Source organism: Canis lupus, chromosome 23 (genome assembly GCF_003254725.2).
Source record: "Canis lupus dingo isolate Sandy chromosome 23, ASM325472v2, whole genome shotgun sequence".
NCBI classification, from domain to species: Eukaryota; Metazoa; Chordata; class Mammalia; order Carnivora; family Canidae; genus Canis; species Canis lupus.
This window is the reverse complement of record NC_064265.1, coordinates 17,634,353-17,649,470: the sequence shown is the minus strand read 5'-3', so window position 1 is coordinate 17,649,470 and position 15,118 is coordinate 17,634,353. Positions and strand designations below refer to the sequence as shown.

At 38.5% G+C, this 15,118-nt stretch overlaps 1 long non-coding RNA gene across 1 annotated transcript; it reads right to left on the bottom strand.

The window, feature by feature from the left end:
• Positions 1 to 1,172: 1,172 nt before the first annotated feature.
• Positions 1,173 to 14,834, bottom strand: LOC112668899 (uncharacterized). The gene is made up of 3 exons (XR_003141935.3): positions 14,709 to 14,834; positions 6,801 to 6,937; positions 1,173 to 3,249 (listed from the first exon to the last, which is right to left on the bottom strand). It is a non-coding gene; the product is annotated as an uncharacterized LOC112668899 (long non-coding RNA).
• Between the last annotated feature and the right edge of the window lie 284 nt (positions 14,835 to 15,118).

The window sequence follows — 15,118 nt, the reverse complement described above, 5'->3', positions numbered from 1 at the left end:
TAGACTGTAGGACCCTTCACTCAAGAACAGCAACTGAAGGAGAAAATTAACAAGTCTAAAAGGAATTTCATTTAGATACAGTTAGTTGGAGATTCCCATGGGAAATCCAGGTTGTGAATTTGTACAACTAAGGCAGCAGGCCAAAGCTCTGAGGAGTTGAGGATGCTGTTCAGAGCATAGCCAAGGTGATAGGTATTATCGAGTTCAGGTAGAGAAGGGAAGGAGTGAAATCAGAAGAGCTAAGAGAGCAAGAGAAAATGGTGGAATGTGAGATACCAGTATTAGGTCTGGTGGACATACAGTGGTAATTGAGGAAAAAGGATGGGAAATTGTCGGGAGATTGTGGGACTATGAAATTTAAGACCTTACAGGAAGAACTATTGCAGGAGATAACCAGGTATAGGATGTGTTCCTAGCAAGGGGACATACATAGAGATCGTAGGTGATGGTTGTTGTGGTAAAGGAGGTGAACGATGAGCACAGGTGGGGACTTGTCATAAAGAGGAAGATCCCTATGTGTTAACTGAGCCTGTGGGAATGATTCACAAGTTATTGGTAGGTAAAGGTTTGAACAGGTAAAATGCATTATGGCCAGAAATTCAATGAGGAGATTTCAAAGGTGTATAACAACCAATGGCATGGAGTCAGAAGTTGGAGCTACACATTTAGAAAACCCGTCTTCAATTTAGAGCTCAAGAAAATAAGTGGTCTTCCAGCATTCCAAATAAAACCCAAGGGATGGGATAATTCTCTCTTCCTGGATGTTTCACAAGGCTGGTATGTGGACAAATGAGATAAGGAATATTAAAGTTCATGGCTAGAACACAAACTTAGGAGATGTTGATGATATTGAACCTAAATTCAAACCCCCATGTCAGTTACCTTTGCCGCTTACAGGATTTGTCTCATGGTGGCCTGAGGTTGTTGTCATGAGTCCAGTCATGACCAAAATGCAAACTATTTTAGCAGGTAACCCCGGGAACTATAACACTGGTATGTGATCTTTTGGTTCATGATGTATTGGTATAAACACAGAGTACTGATCAAATATAAGGATGTTGGATAAAAATAACATTAAAACTGATATGGATATCTGAGAGCATAGAATTAAAAATTCACTTATATGTTTAAAGTAAAGGAAAACTGTATAGAAATTTCAAGATTTGAGTGGATACTTTTGTTATACCTTTTCATATTTTGGAGCACTGTGCTTTCTCTTCTCCCTGACTGCCTTTGTACCTAATAGTGGAAAAGTGTAATACTCACACCCTGCAGATGTTGGAGGCATTCTGAAAGACAATGCCAAAAGATGCTCACTGAGAGCATTGCTCATATAAATGGATAGCTTTCTGAAGTGCTAACATGGAGATTTCCAGAAATCTTTGAAAGTGTGAACTCTGGGAAATTTGTGCCAGGCATTGGGCACATTTCCATACACACCCATTAGAGGTAACCCAAATATCTGATAACAGGATCATTAAGTAAATTATAGGCCATCTTTGTAATAGAACATTGTTAAATGTTGATGTAAACATATGCCCAATATAAGGAAACACAATACATCAATTTTTAAAAGAATATTACAAAGGTGTTTCACATTAAACTCAGTTATCACTCATACATATGTCATGTCATAAGAAAAAATCATGTTTATATGAAGATACTAACATCGGTCATTTGAGAATAGTAGGATTTGTGTGCATATATATGATTTAAATTGCGTTTCTCTTTGTTCATCAGTAGTTTTCTATTAGTATTTGTCTACAACAAACATATATTGCTTGTGTGATAAATCTAATAATAAAGAGAAAATAAATAGAATAACTATGGGGAACTCACCATGGCATTGAGTCCTCCTAGAAAACCCACTTCAGGAAGAACAGAAATTTATTTATAGTGGATAAATTAGATCGGCTGTTTTTCTATTCCTGTTTTCTCATAATCCTATCCTGTGAAACTGCCCTACCAGCTTCAGGAGAGTTGGTTTTATATGCAGAGTGTTCCCTGTTGACCATGCTCTTATAGTGCTCTGCAAAGTACACTAGATTACAATACCTATTCAGTTTGGAAGGTCATGAATTGCTTCCTGTTTCCTAGTGCAAACTGGCTTTATGCTCACATGTTACTTTTTTGCTTCGCTACTGATTTGAGTATTGAGGGAAAGTCTTCAAGCCAGCTTTAGAAGGAGAAACTGCTGTCATTTCTGAATGCAGTTAATTAGAATAACATTTGCTTTTAAGTATTCAATATTTGGCACCGTTATCAGACCTAAAGGTTATGTTGTCCTATCAGATAAGCTGGGCTCCCAGGGATGTCTGTTGTCTCCCTGGACTGGTGCTGGCTAAATATAAGAATCTGAGGTGGATAGGAATAATTGCCTTAGATATTAAATCTGCACATTATAACCATGACGCTTACTTAAGTCTTTCATGGCATTATTGGCAGATGGATTTTCTCTGTATGGACAACTTGCTCTTTGCTCAAAAAATTTCTTGGAAAGTGAAAGAGGGAAAGTTTGATTTCCTTGAGCACACTGGGAGCTTTAACAGGTTGAGGTAACTATTCAGAGGGGAAGCTAGTTTGGACAAAGGCTATTTGATTATTGGCAGGGCCTGACATGCATTCCTAAGTGGCTGGCAATTAAACTGCCCAATTAAAGAAACATCCTCCATGGAGAGCATGAAGCATTACCCCTACCCTGATTTTAGCAATCAGCTGAATCTTTCTAACTGAACCACTCAAAGCATCATATATGTCTGTGCTGGGAAATAGCTTCCCTCCTCTCTCTAGGATTTGCTCATGAAAATGCCTAATGTTTCATGGTGACCAAAGTTCTGTCTCCCTCCGTGCCATGTGTCCTGTGGAAATGGGGTGGGAAGCTATCATTTTACTCTTTACTCTAATCATCTACTTTGGAGGGAAAAAAAAGGATAAGAAAAGTGTATATTTGGTAGGAGGTTGGGAGAGAGGAGGGAGGAAGCCAATGTGGGAAGTGTGTTCTGCCTCAGGCTGCATTTCTAAGTTGTTTCTCCCCCCAGGAACTAACATGTATTGGATATTTCACTCAGAAACTTGTAGTTCATTGTAAGAGATGAACGATGCATGAATAATATCAGCAATAATGCTCAGTGGGGCCCAGGTTCATGAATGGTTTTGAAAGGAAATCTTGGTTGCTTTGATGGCTTCATTCATCATGTTCTGGAGGAAGAATCCTGGTGTCCTGGGTACCTTTCTGCTCCAAATCTCTAGCTGAAACAAACAAGTCATATAAATTTCTAAAACAAAATCAAATAACCAATTAATTCCATTAATAAATAATTAATTAAAATGAATGCATAAAACTATTTCCCTTTTCTCATGAATTCAATTAAAGCAAACTACTAGCTTGAGGATTTGCCTTCAGTCCCTTTGACAGAGGTCATATTTTCTGAGGTCAAAGGTGCTAGATTTGGATGCCCTGCTACTTGGCCAGGCATACACTGGTTACTCTTTACTGTAGGCTCTTCCGGGTTGCAGGTTTAATATCTGCCTCTGTTCAGCAAAATTTTTATTGAGGCCGCTATGTTCTTTGGATGGTAGAAAATGATCCAGATCTTGGTCTCCCTACTTAAGGCAGTTAACTGATTAACTCCAAACTTTGATTGGAGTCAAAGTTTCCATCCTCAGTTGTGTACATAAAAATGGAGGTAATATTAAAGGGAAAAATAACAACAGGTCATTTAAGAGAAAATCCCAGAGAACATATCATTGGTTGCAAATAATAAATGCCATTAATTTGTGCTAGGAGTTCTGATGAAAGAGAAAACACTGGTCACAGCAGTTTCCTGCAGGATTTGAGAGTGGAAATAGAAATAGTAACAATTAACCTTCTCGCTTAATCTATACTTTCCTGATGGTTGAGTGGCATCTGCTCCAGGCAGTTCTGAGGTTGGAAGGAGCTCATTCCATTGCAGTGAGTGGTTGATATCAGAATGCAAGAATGCAAGAAATAGAGAACCCAGGTAACTTCAGGATGTGTTTCAGCTGCTGGTCAGACCTGACAAGGCTGTGGAATGTTCCTGGGAACTAGCCACTCTTACGGCTCAGGGCTCTCTGGTACTCTGCGCTTAGCATGATTTAGCTTCCCACTAAGCGTTTTGTGATTTTTTTTTTAATTAGTTTACTTGGCTGCTACTGGAAGTCCTTTCTCTTCTCTCCTCTTTACCCCTTATTTCAGTAATTGATTTGTGGATTTTGCTATCTTCTCCTCCACCAGGAGAATTAATTGGTTACTATTCCTGTGTATCAAACTATCTTTAAAGTCAGAACTATGTTATTTGCCTGTGATTGTGTGGGTTGGGACTTTACCTGGTGTCTGCCAAGATGTTCTCCCTGATGTCCATGGGGATGGGAGTATCTTGAGGGGCATCTTTACTCACAAGTGATGTCTGAGCTAGGAAGTTTCAAGTTGGGCCTGGTGAGGGACAACCTGACTGGGGTCCAAGTCCTGTCTGTGGGAACCCATTTTCCCCATGTTGGCTGGGTCCCTCATTTCTCCCCAAGCAGTCTCAAGATCTCTCTTTTCCTGTGGATTCTCTCTCCTTGTCCAGCAGGGCACCTGGACTTTTGTGGTGGCTCAGTGGCAGAAAGAGAGCAAGGCAGGAGCTGCTATCAGAGAGAAACAAACCCAGACATTAAAGTGGTAAGGACAGATTTATTCATTAGTAACTGCTGGAGGAAGGAAAGGAGTCCAGCATGAATGGAACTCAACCTCACTGAACAAAGGCAGGAGACATTGAAGGCTGGGGTGTGCTAGGGGAAGGGCACTGAAGGGTACACATGGGGTAGTCCACGTGACTGAGTCCATGTGTATCCTAATTGGCACTAATTCAGAGGAGAAACAAAGTTCTCATATCCTTTTTAAAAAAAATAACATTTAATTTGTTCATTTGAGAGAGAGAGAGAGCATAGGAGAGAGAACGCATATGAGCAGAGGATGGGGCAGAGGGAGAGGTGAAGTAGACCTCACTGCACAGGGAGCCCCATGCAGGGCCCTGATCCCAGGACCCAGGATCATGACTGGAGCTGAAGGCAGATGCTTAATGGACTGAGCCACTCAGATGCCTCCCAAAGTTCTTGTATCTTCCTGGCAGGAAGTAGTGGTTTAAGTTAAAAACAATGCATCCGCTGACATTAGGCCCTTATCTTTTCCCAGGAACTAGGAGCAAGAACAGTCATCTCCCTGACTGTTGGCGCTCAGGTTCATGAGAAAACATTCTGGGCAGTAGCTTTACATCTCAAAAGGTAGAGTAAGGATTTATACTAAGACCAGACTCTGGGGCCTATCTATCACCACGTTTTTGCTATAACAGTGAACACTCCTGACAGTCTTGAGCTTTCTCAGGTAGGCATTTTAAAGAGAGGTGGTAGTAGTGTCAGGCTCATCCTAGGGATGTGGCCTTCTGCTGCTAGAAGCCTTATTATCATTTGGGCAAGTCTTATATATAGTGCAGGGGTTTGGATGGGCCCATTAAGTGCTGAGAGTTTTGTTGTTCCCACTGCCAGGCATTCTTAAGTCCATAGGCCCAGAATTCCAGAGCTTCATTTCAGCTACATTCTGTTGACTAAAGTGAGTCAACAGACCCAACCCAGATTCAAAGGGAGGGTATTATGCAAGAGAGAAGACCAAGAAGCATTGTTTATTGGGTCTACAATTGTGACTGAAACACAATTACAGTTACTTTGTCGCTACCAAGAGTGGGCCATTCTTGTGGGACAGAATATATATGCTGGGCCACCAGCCAACTCAAAGGCAACTGCCCCTCTCTTAGGCAGAAACCTGGCTCTAGCTCCACTCAACTATGGCAAAGGTGGTTGAATTTGCCACCACAAAATCGACATTGAGCATGAAAATTCCCACATAAGGCAATCCTCCTGGCAGGTTTATTTCAGTTGGGTGTTCTTTGCATAGAAGGTATTCAGCATTTCCAGAGACTCCTTAGTATGACAATGAGTCATTGCCTGGGGGTCAGCTCTATCTGGACCCCAGAGGATACTTGGGTGTTATGTCCTAAGGTTTCAGAGGTAATCAATTGACTACTGCAAATTATTATTATTTTTGAATATGGCCAGATTTTTTTGTTGTCGTAGTTATTGCTGCTGGTTTTTACTGCTTCAGGGAGTTAGCAGAAAAGAAATATGGGCAGGACCTCATAATCCCACTCCTATGACTTTTTCCAACTCAGATCAGTTCCACTGACACATATGACAGAAGTGATGCATATTGATAAGCCTATTAGTATTAACCCAGTGTAATGTGGGGGCACTTGATGTTATATATATACATATATATATATTATATATATTATATCTATATAAATATGTTATATCTATCTATCTATCTATCTATCTATCTATCTATCTATCAGAGTATATATGTACATTCTAGAGCAACATTCTCAGTGTTTTTCCATAGTGGCTCACATGAAAGTGGCTCACATGTCTATTATACTCACTCTCTACAATTCCCAGTATACTGGTTATAACTACACCCTTCTTCCCTAATAAAATACATCTTAAAATGCAAATATGAGAGATCATGATTATCAGAGAAATCACCCTAATTCTGCTGTAACTCATAGATTATATAACTTCAAAAAATCATTTGTTACCCCATGCGCTGCAAATTCTGGGAGACACAAACAGTAGAACAGTTAAAAGGGCAGATTCCAGAGTGAATTCTATATTTTATTTCCTGTTTGTGTCATTTAAGATACTCTTTCAAACTATCTCTGTCATTCTCCCCTTGTCTGAATACCTACCTTTCACTTCAATGTGCATAGAAATGTCCTGGGGCTGCTGTGATGCTGCAGAGTCATATTCAGTAGACCTAGGGCGGGGCCTGAGATTCTGCCCAGAGAAAATGCTGATGCTGGTCTAGAGATCCAGTGAGTCCATCCTATGAACAGAATGCAGCCAGAGAGAAGGGATGTCACTACAAAGGTTAGGTTTTGAAAGACTGCGACCTCTGTCTTACAGTCCCTTGTTCTCTTTCTTTCTATGAGCCTTCATTCTAGGGAAAGCAAAGTACTGTGTTATGAGGAGCTCGCAGGAGAGGCCCGAATCCTGCTGACAACAAACATGAACAAACGTAGAAGTGGCTTCTCTCTGAGCAGGGCCTTGAGTGACTGTGGTCTCTGCTGACACATTGATTAGATATTGGTAGGAGATCTAAGCCAGAGGACCCAGCCAAGATATGCCCAGAGTCCCAATCCTCCAGTGACTCTGAGATAATGTATGCTTGTTGTCTTAAGCCATTAAATTTTAAAGTCATTTGTTTTGCAGAAATACATAACTAATGCACATGCTCTCACACATATGCTACTTCTTGCGCTCATTCAGCAAATAGTTCTTGACTGTCTACTAAATGCTAGGTTTCTGGGAAACAGTGGAGACAAAATAGATGTGACCCTACCTAATGTCCTGGTGGAAGAGGCCAACACAAACATTAACTTATTCGTAATTTAGAATTTAATGGAAAAATAACTTAGAATTTTACAAGCCACATTAAGTACCTGGGGAAAATGAAGGGGCAAACTGAGACTGGAAAATTATAATGATGATGATGGAAGCAAAGAGAATGGAAAGTCAGCTGCTGAAATGGAAGGGGAGGGAAACTCCAGGAGGAGACCTTTAGGCAAAGACAGGAAGAACAGGAAGCAGACGACCCTGAGACTATGAGGCGACCACACTGGAAAAGGAGGCAGGGCTGGGTCACACAAGGTCTTACAGGCTATGCAGAAGAGTTATGATGTTATTCTAACTGCAGTGGAAATGTCTTTGAAAGGTTTGAAACAAGGGGCAGCATAGTATAATGTGTGCTTTGATGAGATAAACTCTACTGCTGCATAAAGGATGGATCATACGGGGCAAAAAGGTGTGTGGGGAGACCATCAGGGGGCTGTTTTGGTTTCTAGGCTAAAGATGTCAGTGACATGCACTAGGCTACTGAAAGTGATGAAATGCCATGGATATGTTCAATGTATACAACACCCTTCCTACCCTGCTCTCACACCCACTCATCCAGACCTGCAGGTATTCACAAATTATCTTAAAGATTTTCTTCTCCAGAAAATTGTCCCAGATATGCCAGACTGGGCTAAGGCTCTATGTAAATCTGCCTCAGTATTTAATAAAAACTTAACCATAATAATATAAGATATGTATATGTAGCTTTTTAAACAATAGGTACTTCCTTAACTAGATTGTCAGTTCTTGGTGGGCAGGAACAGAATTCTGTTTTCATCTTCAGCACTGTGGTCCAGTGCTAGGCACATAGTAGATATTCAACAGATACTTAATTAGAACTAATTCAAGACATTCTGTTTCTATCATTATTTTGAGACCATGGCTTCACTCTTCATATGGAAATGTGCTTCCTTCCATCAGGAGGTAATTTAAATATTCATCCATTGTTGAATCTTGGAGGTTCTGTGTTGATGTTTTTCTTTGTTTGTCTTTTTTTGTTGTTGTTTCTCTTTTTTGAAGCATATATGGAATCACAACCATAAGAGTTAACAATTTTATCGATATTCTCTGTAACCATTCATAAGCAAGCAGGACAGGATCAAACAGCTTGAAGACAAAACTTAATTTAAGTAAAGACATATATATTTGTTTATTGGACCCCATGCAAAGGGTTGTGATATGAAAAACATGTGAGAAGAAAATGTTCTCTATCTCTCTCATTCTCCCCTTGTCTGAATACCTACCTTTCACTTCTTTTAGATTTTCCCTTCTTCCTTTCCAGGCTCTTGTAAGGAAATGTCTATGTCATTTACTGTCCCTGACAAAGCCACACTTTACTGGACTAAGTCTACCCAAAGTAGGGTTATCAAGGCACCAAACCAAAAAAAAAAAAAAAAGTTGCAGAAACTTGGCATCACCCTTCTGAATGGTGGCTCTTAATTCCAGAGGATATTGTCTGGGTTATGCCTGTGAATTTGTAGTGTACCTCATGTCAACTAAAGTTGAATATTCTTGCCTATTTAGCTGGGTTTCTCGTGTGAGAGTACCACGATATTGCTTAGAAACTTCCACTGTGATAAAAGAGTTATTAAAATAAGAATTTACCAGAAGTTTAGAGAAAGTTGAAATGGATGGTTCATTGACACTTGCTAATATGGCAGCAGAAATAAAATGGTGTCTTAAGCACTTAGTGTTGGATGACATTCATACTTTCGCAAAACTCTACAGTGTAGAAAGTTTTTGATACTAAACTGTCCATTGTACATAGTTCTAACGCATTGTATTGACCACCAGTACCTCTATAATGATAGATTGCACATTCAGACTTCTAAGCATTAAATATAACTTTTAGTATACTTATTTCCAATTCTTTTTCTGGATTAAGTTTATCATTTTTTTTAGGATTTTATTTATTTATTTGAGAAAGAGAAAGAGAGCATGAGCAGGGGGAGGGCATGGGAAGAAGCAGACTCCCTGTTGAGCAGAGATCCTAGATACTGGGCTCAATCCCAGGGCCCTAAGATTATGACCTGAGTCAAAGGCAGATGCTTAACTGACTGAGCCACTCAAGGGCCTCTAGTTTATTTTTTGACTATGCCATTCCTATATATCAAAAATTACTAATTTTACTAAAAAATACATAGTCAACTTGTGTCAACAGATCAACAACAACAAAAAAGTGAAATGACTCAAGAAAATTTAGACATTTACGTTTTTCCATGCATATTCCATTTGGAATAGTCAGAGGGTTCTAACTTATAATTTTCAAAATAAAACATTTGGACAGAGGCTAATGCATTTCACTGGTCAGATAATTTTTTCTTCACCATTATTAATCCATGGAAAGAAAACTGTGAAACACAATTGAAAATATATCACAATGAATTTTTCTCTTATCATTTATTAATAGAGTAGCCAGAGTGGGGAAGAGACATAAAGCATGACTAGAGGCACAGATACATTTTCAAGATATTTTTAAGGCTAATATAAAAGACAGGACATCTTTTGGTCGTTTCCTTTCAAGGAGTCTTAAAGACTAATAAGCTCTTCAAAAAGGATTTTTTGATCATGGTCTGCAGGCAGGGAAGCTATAACATGTATCTTCCTCTTCTATATACCTGAATATTTTAGGGGCAAGGCCACGTCACAGGTAGGACATACAGGCCAAGAAATTCCCTTGGAATTGGTGGCCATTGGGCTAATTTCTAGGACATCTGGAAGTATAGTCATTTCACTCTAGCTATTGTTATGTTCTCAAGTTAACTGTATTTCATTCACCATTAAACTTTCTCTCAAATCCTTGGAGGAAAGCAGTTTAATAAACTCATCCACAGGAAGTTGCTTATGAGTGAAACAAGAACAGTAAATATCATTTGCTGAGTCTGAACAATGGTCCATAAGGTATCATTGATTATCACAGTTTATTTTTAAGCTTCAGCTAAAGAAACTGGAGCTTAGAGAGACTTTATAACATGCTCAAAATTATAGTTAGTAAATGGAAACATTAGAATGTGGAACCCAATGATGTTACTCTGAAGGCCATGTTTACCTAACCACCATTCTAAGGTTTATTCAGGACAAAGAAAATATTTGAGGCAAGAACAATTAAATGAACAGAGATTATCACTAATGATAAAATTCCAGACATTGTGGTAGGTAGATATGGAGAGATTTGCTGAGAAATGGTAGCTTGAGAGTATTTAAAATCACAACATAATGACAATTGCTGTCCGTTTTGGAAACATACAATGGAAGAGAGGAATTTAGCAAATTTGGGCTCTGTTTCCCATGTCAGTCTCCCCTTATCACCATTGTCCAATGGCTGCAGTTGATTCTGTATTGGTGATCAATTTTCTTTTGCTCAAACAATTATATATACTTATCTTAATTAATTAATTGATTGATTAATTAATTTTCTTTGTTTGTCTTTTTAATTGATTGATTAATTTTGAGAGAGAGAGTGAACACATGCAAATAGAGGAGCAGAGGGAGAAAGACAAGCAGACTCCTTGCTGAGCATGGAGCCCAACATTGGGCTTGATCTCACAATCCTGAGATCATGACCTGAGCTAAAATCAAGAGTTGTTGCTCAACTGACTGAACCATCCAGGCACCCCTGTATATATTAAATTGAACTGGTTGTCAAGATTTTAAAATATGTTCATTATACATAAAAATTATTATTTCCTATTTATTTTAAAAATCGGGAAACCTAGCAATACTAAGCTTGCATTTTCTTGCGGCAACAAGAAGCCAGAACTGAGTAATGGGCAGGTCCTATAGATAGAGCCTATGCTCTTTCCGATTTCTCACCATCCTTGCCCAGCTTGCTCCCCTCATTCCTGCTACATGTCTTACAGCGCTTCTGAATGCAACCTGCATAGGTCGCCGCAGCTGCTTAGCTGCTATAGGCATTTGGGACCCCTGATCTTTCCACCCCTGTTACAGAACTAATAATGCAAGTCAGGTCTGTAGGCAGGCAGGGACTGGTCTCAAATGACAGTTCTGCATTTCAGTGGTCATTTATTGAATGCTTAGAGCAATGGTTCTCAGACTTCACTATGCATCAAAATCACCTGGAGAGCTTGTTAAAACACAGATTACTGGGCCCCAGCTACAGAGCTGCTGATTAAGTAGATCTAGGGAGAGTCCAGGAGTTTGCATGTCCCATGCAGCAGTCCCAGGTGATGCTGAAACTGCTGATCCAGGGACCATACTTTGTGAACAGTGTTTTGGGAAAGCACTATTGTGGACTGGATCATGATAAAATAAATACTCTGTCTTCTACCACCTTTTGTTCTTCTATGTAACTTGCTTCCTGGTTTTTCTTAAAATTGTATGTTTTATTTAAAAAAAAAAAAAACTTTCTTTTTGTCTTATTTTCCTTGAATTTCATCCACCTTTTAAGATCTTCCAGCTGGATTAAGAATTAAACATATATTACATAGGGTCACCAGTCATCCACCTGGAATGACTTAAAGATAGGAAGGTAGTCTTGATATGACACGGAGACTTCCTCCCTTCCTTACTTTTATGATATATTTTTTCTTTTATGATATCTTTTCATGTCCTACATTATGGTGGCCATAAACTGTGGCTGCAATCCAGATGCCCCCCTCATTACTGCCAATCCCAGCCAGATTTAAAAACTAGGGGCTTTTCCATTTCTAACAGATAACAGTCCAAATCCATATCTTCTGCAAATCTATTTATACTACACAGATGGCTGAAATCATCCAGAAGAATCACACTTTGAAATCCAGAGAAAGTGAATGTACAGCAAGAAAAAAAGTAGTTTGGCTATTTTTCTGCTGGCCATTTTCCATGATGTGTATTTTTTTCACATATATGTGAAATATATATATATATATCAAAGACTTTTTGTAGGGGTCAAAGACAGGCCACCGCAAAATGTGCCACTTTGACATATTCATTTTAAATAAAAGTTATAAATTAAATAAAAGCTACTTCAAAAACTTTTGTCTCCATAAAGCAGGAAATAGATCTTTCATGTGAATGGTACCCTCCTTGTGTCAGGAGGTAAACTGACATTCTTATAATTAGGGGTAGGAAATTCAAAGCCAAGAAGGCTACATAAGCAACTCTTGTTACTTTTATTAATTTATAACCGCAGCCTAAATTCTCTTTAGAATTCCTTGCTGGGATCCCTGAGTGACGCAGCGGTTTGGCGCCTGCCTTTGGCCCAGGGCGCGATCCTGGAGACCCGGGATCGAATCCCACATCAGGCTCCCGGTGCATGGAGCCTGCTTCTCCCTCTGCCTGTGTCTCTGCCTCTCTCTCTCTCTCTCTCTCTCTGTGACTATCATAAATTAAAAAAAAAAAAAAAAAAAAGAATTCCTTGCTAACTAAAACTCCTGAACATAAGTTTTCTTTGTCCTGTCAATTCCCCAACAAATTTATTATCTCTGTATAAAAAGTATAAAATCTGTCTGCTTTGGCCATTTCTTAGGTCTAATTTTCATTTTTGAGCCTCTATGTACACATAAACTTTTTTTCCTTCCTCTCATGCCAAAGTAATTCTAAGATCAGCTGGAAGAGTTTTGAAAGGTAGATAAAAATTTTTCCTCCCAACACTACTTTTGCTCTATATGTAAACCTCTCTTTAAATAAATTGCAGTATATGCCATGTGCCTTCAAATCTTTCTCAGTTCAGCTTAAATAAAGGGTGGCAAGACAGCAGGACTGAGAGGCATTGAAGAAAAGTAAGCCTGATTGATGTGCTGTGGCTTCCAGCTTAAGCAATAAGGTGTGACAGATTTCTGTGTATCCAGAATTGTGTCAATTTTATGTATCCTATCTTGCACAAAGGCCATAAACACTTCATTCCTCCAATGACCTTTCAAGCCTTCATTACATTTAATAGGTGATAGAAGAAGAGGAAGAAGAAGGAGTGGGGGTGGAGGGAGGAATGAGAACCATGGAGGCATATTTGTTAAGGGCTTCATTTAACAGGAATATTTAATGAGATGAAGATATACAATGACCAATATAAGGCAAGTGTGCCAACACTAGACTTTTCTGAGTTAGCAGATATTTTTGATCAACAATATGCCTCTAGTTGCAGCTATATATAAGGCATAGCAGGTCTAGAAAAGATGGGAAACAAAGCATAAGTATACATTAAATAGACACATGGAACAGTGGTGATGTGATTTATTATGCACCAACTTTGTACCAGGTTCCATATAAATCATAGAATTATAGTCCATCAAAGTAACTTCAATTTCTATTTAATTATAAAGGTGTATATTCTCGTAAGAAAAGCCATTATGTAACCATGAAATTTTATGAAGCAGAGAATTTGGATTTTGATTGTTCATTTTGAAAAATGATTATGAGTACAAAAATATTCCTATAAATAGAGGATTCAGTTTATTGCATTTCAATTTTTATTTATAGATTATTAGCTATTTGACTAAGAGGTGACACAAGACAGAGACTTCAAGCTAAAATTATTAGGATGTCAAAATGAAGATAAAGAATGTCAGAAATAATAGAGTAAGTTTCTGATGACTCATGATTTAGGTTACAAAGGATTAATGCACAGCTTTTCAGATATATCTTCCCGTTGGGTAAGATAAAGTATAACTAAAATTTGAAAATAAAGAACCATTTAATGTTTTACTTTCCAGTGGGCAATAGAGGTATAAAGTTTTTCTATAAGTTTTATGCCTGAATGCTATTCCATCACTTACTAAACATAGGATCTACTTTTAGTAATATGTACTTACATTTCAGGACATCATTAGCTGCATTTTACTTATGTTCGAAAAAGGATCAGAATGCCTGCTCTTCCTTTCTCCACTGTCTTTGTTTGAAAAAAGAACGATGCATTAAGGAGTTGGTGTCAGGATAGGAGAAATCTTCTAAAGTGAATTGTATGGTCTTAGTAATGGTTTTCTCTTAACAAGCTTCCAATAATAAGAATTTAGGGGCAGGAGGAGGGTGACAGGACAAAAAGTTTCTACTTAAAGGCTTCTTTCTTCCCTGTCATACAGTGAAGCAATTACCGAAGAAAATACTGGCATGATGTTAAGGATCATCCACATCCTCAGTCTTCTTTTAAGTTATCACCTAGTTATAATGGTTCTCCCAAGATGGAAATGTGGACATATGAGAATAGAAAGGAACAAAATGAATTGGTGATACATCTACCTCTGGTTTTGAGTTAGCAAAATTACCTCAAAATCATTTCTTTTCTCACTGGAAGATGTTTCTTTTTCTTCTCTCTCTCTCTCCTTTTCTTTGTCTCTCTCAACAAAACTCCATGAGGAAATGAAATGATTCCTAAAGAACCCATTCTTGTCTCTCTACTTTTGGTCATTAATATAGTTAGTCTGTAATGAACCCAGAGGCACAAAGTGCAAAGTGTTCCATGAGGTATAACAAATGAATCCTCTTTCAAGATACCAGGAATGTGTGTGTGTGTGTGTGTGTGTGTGTGTGTGTGTGTGAAAAGCAATTTTTAAAAGAGTGCCCAAGTGGTCTTCATTATTCTAATATAGGTAAGTGCTCCATTAAATTTAGCAATATCTTATTAAAGGTGTGAATAGCTGTAGATTGAGACCTTTACTTTATCTAAACATGGAGC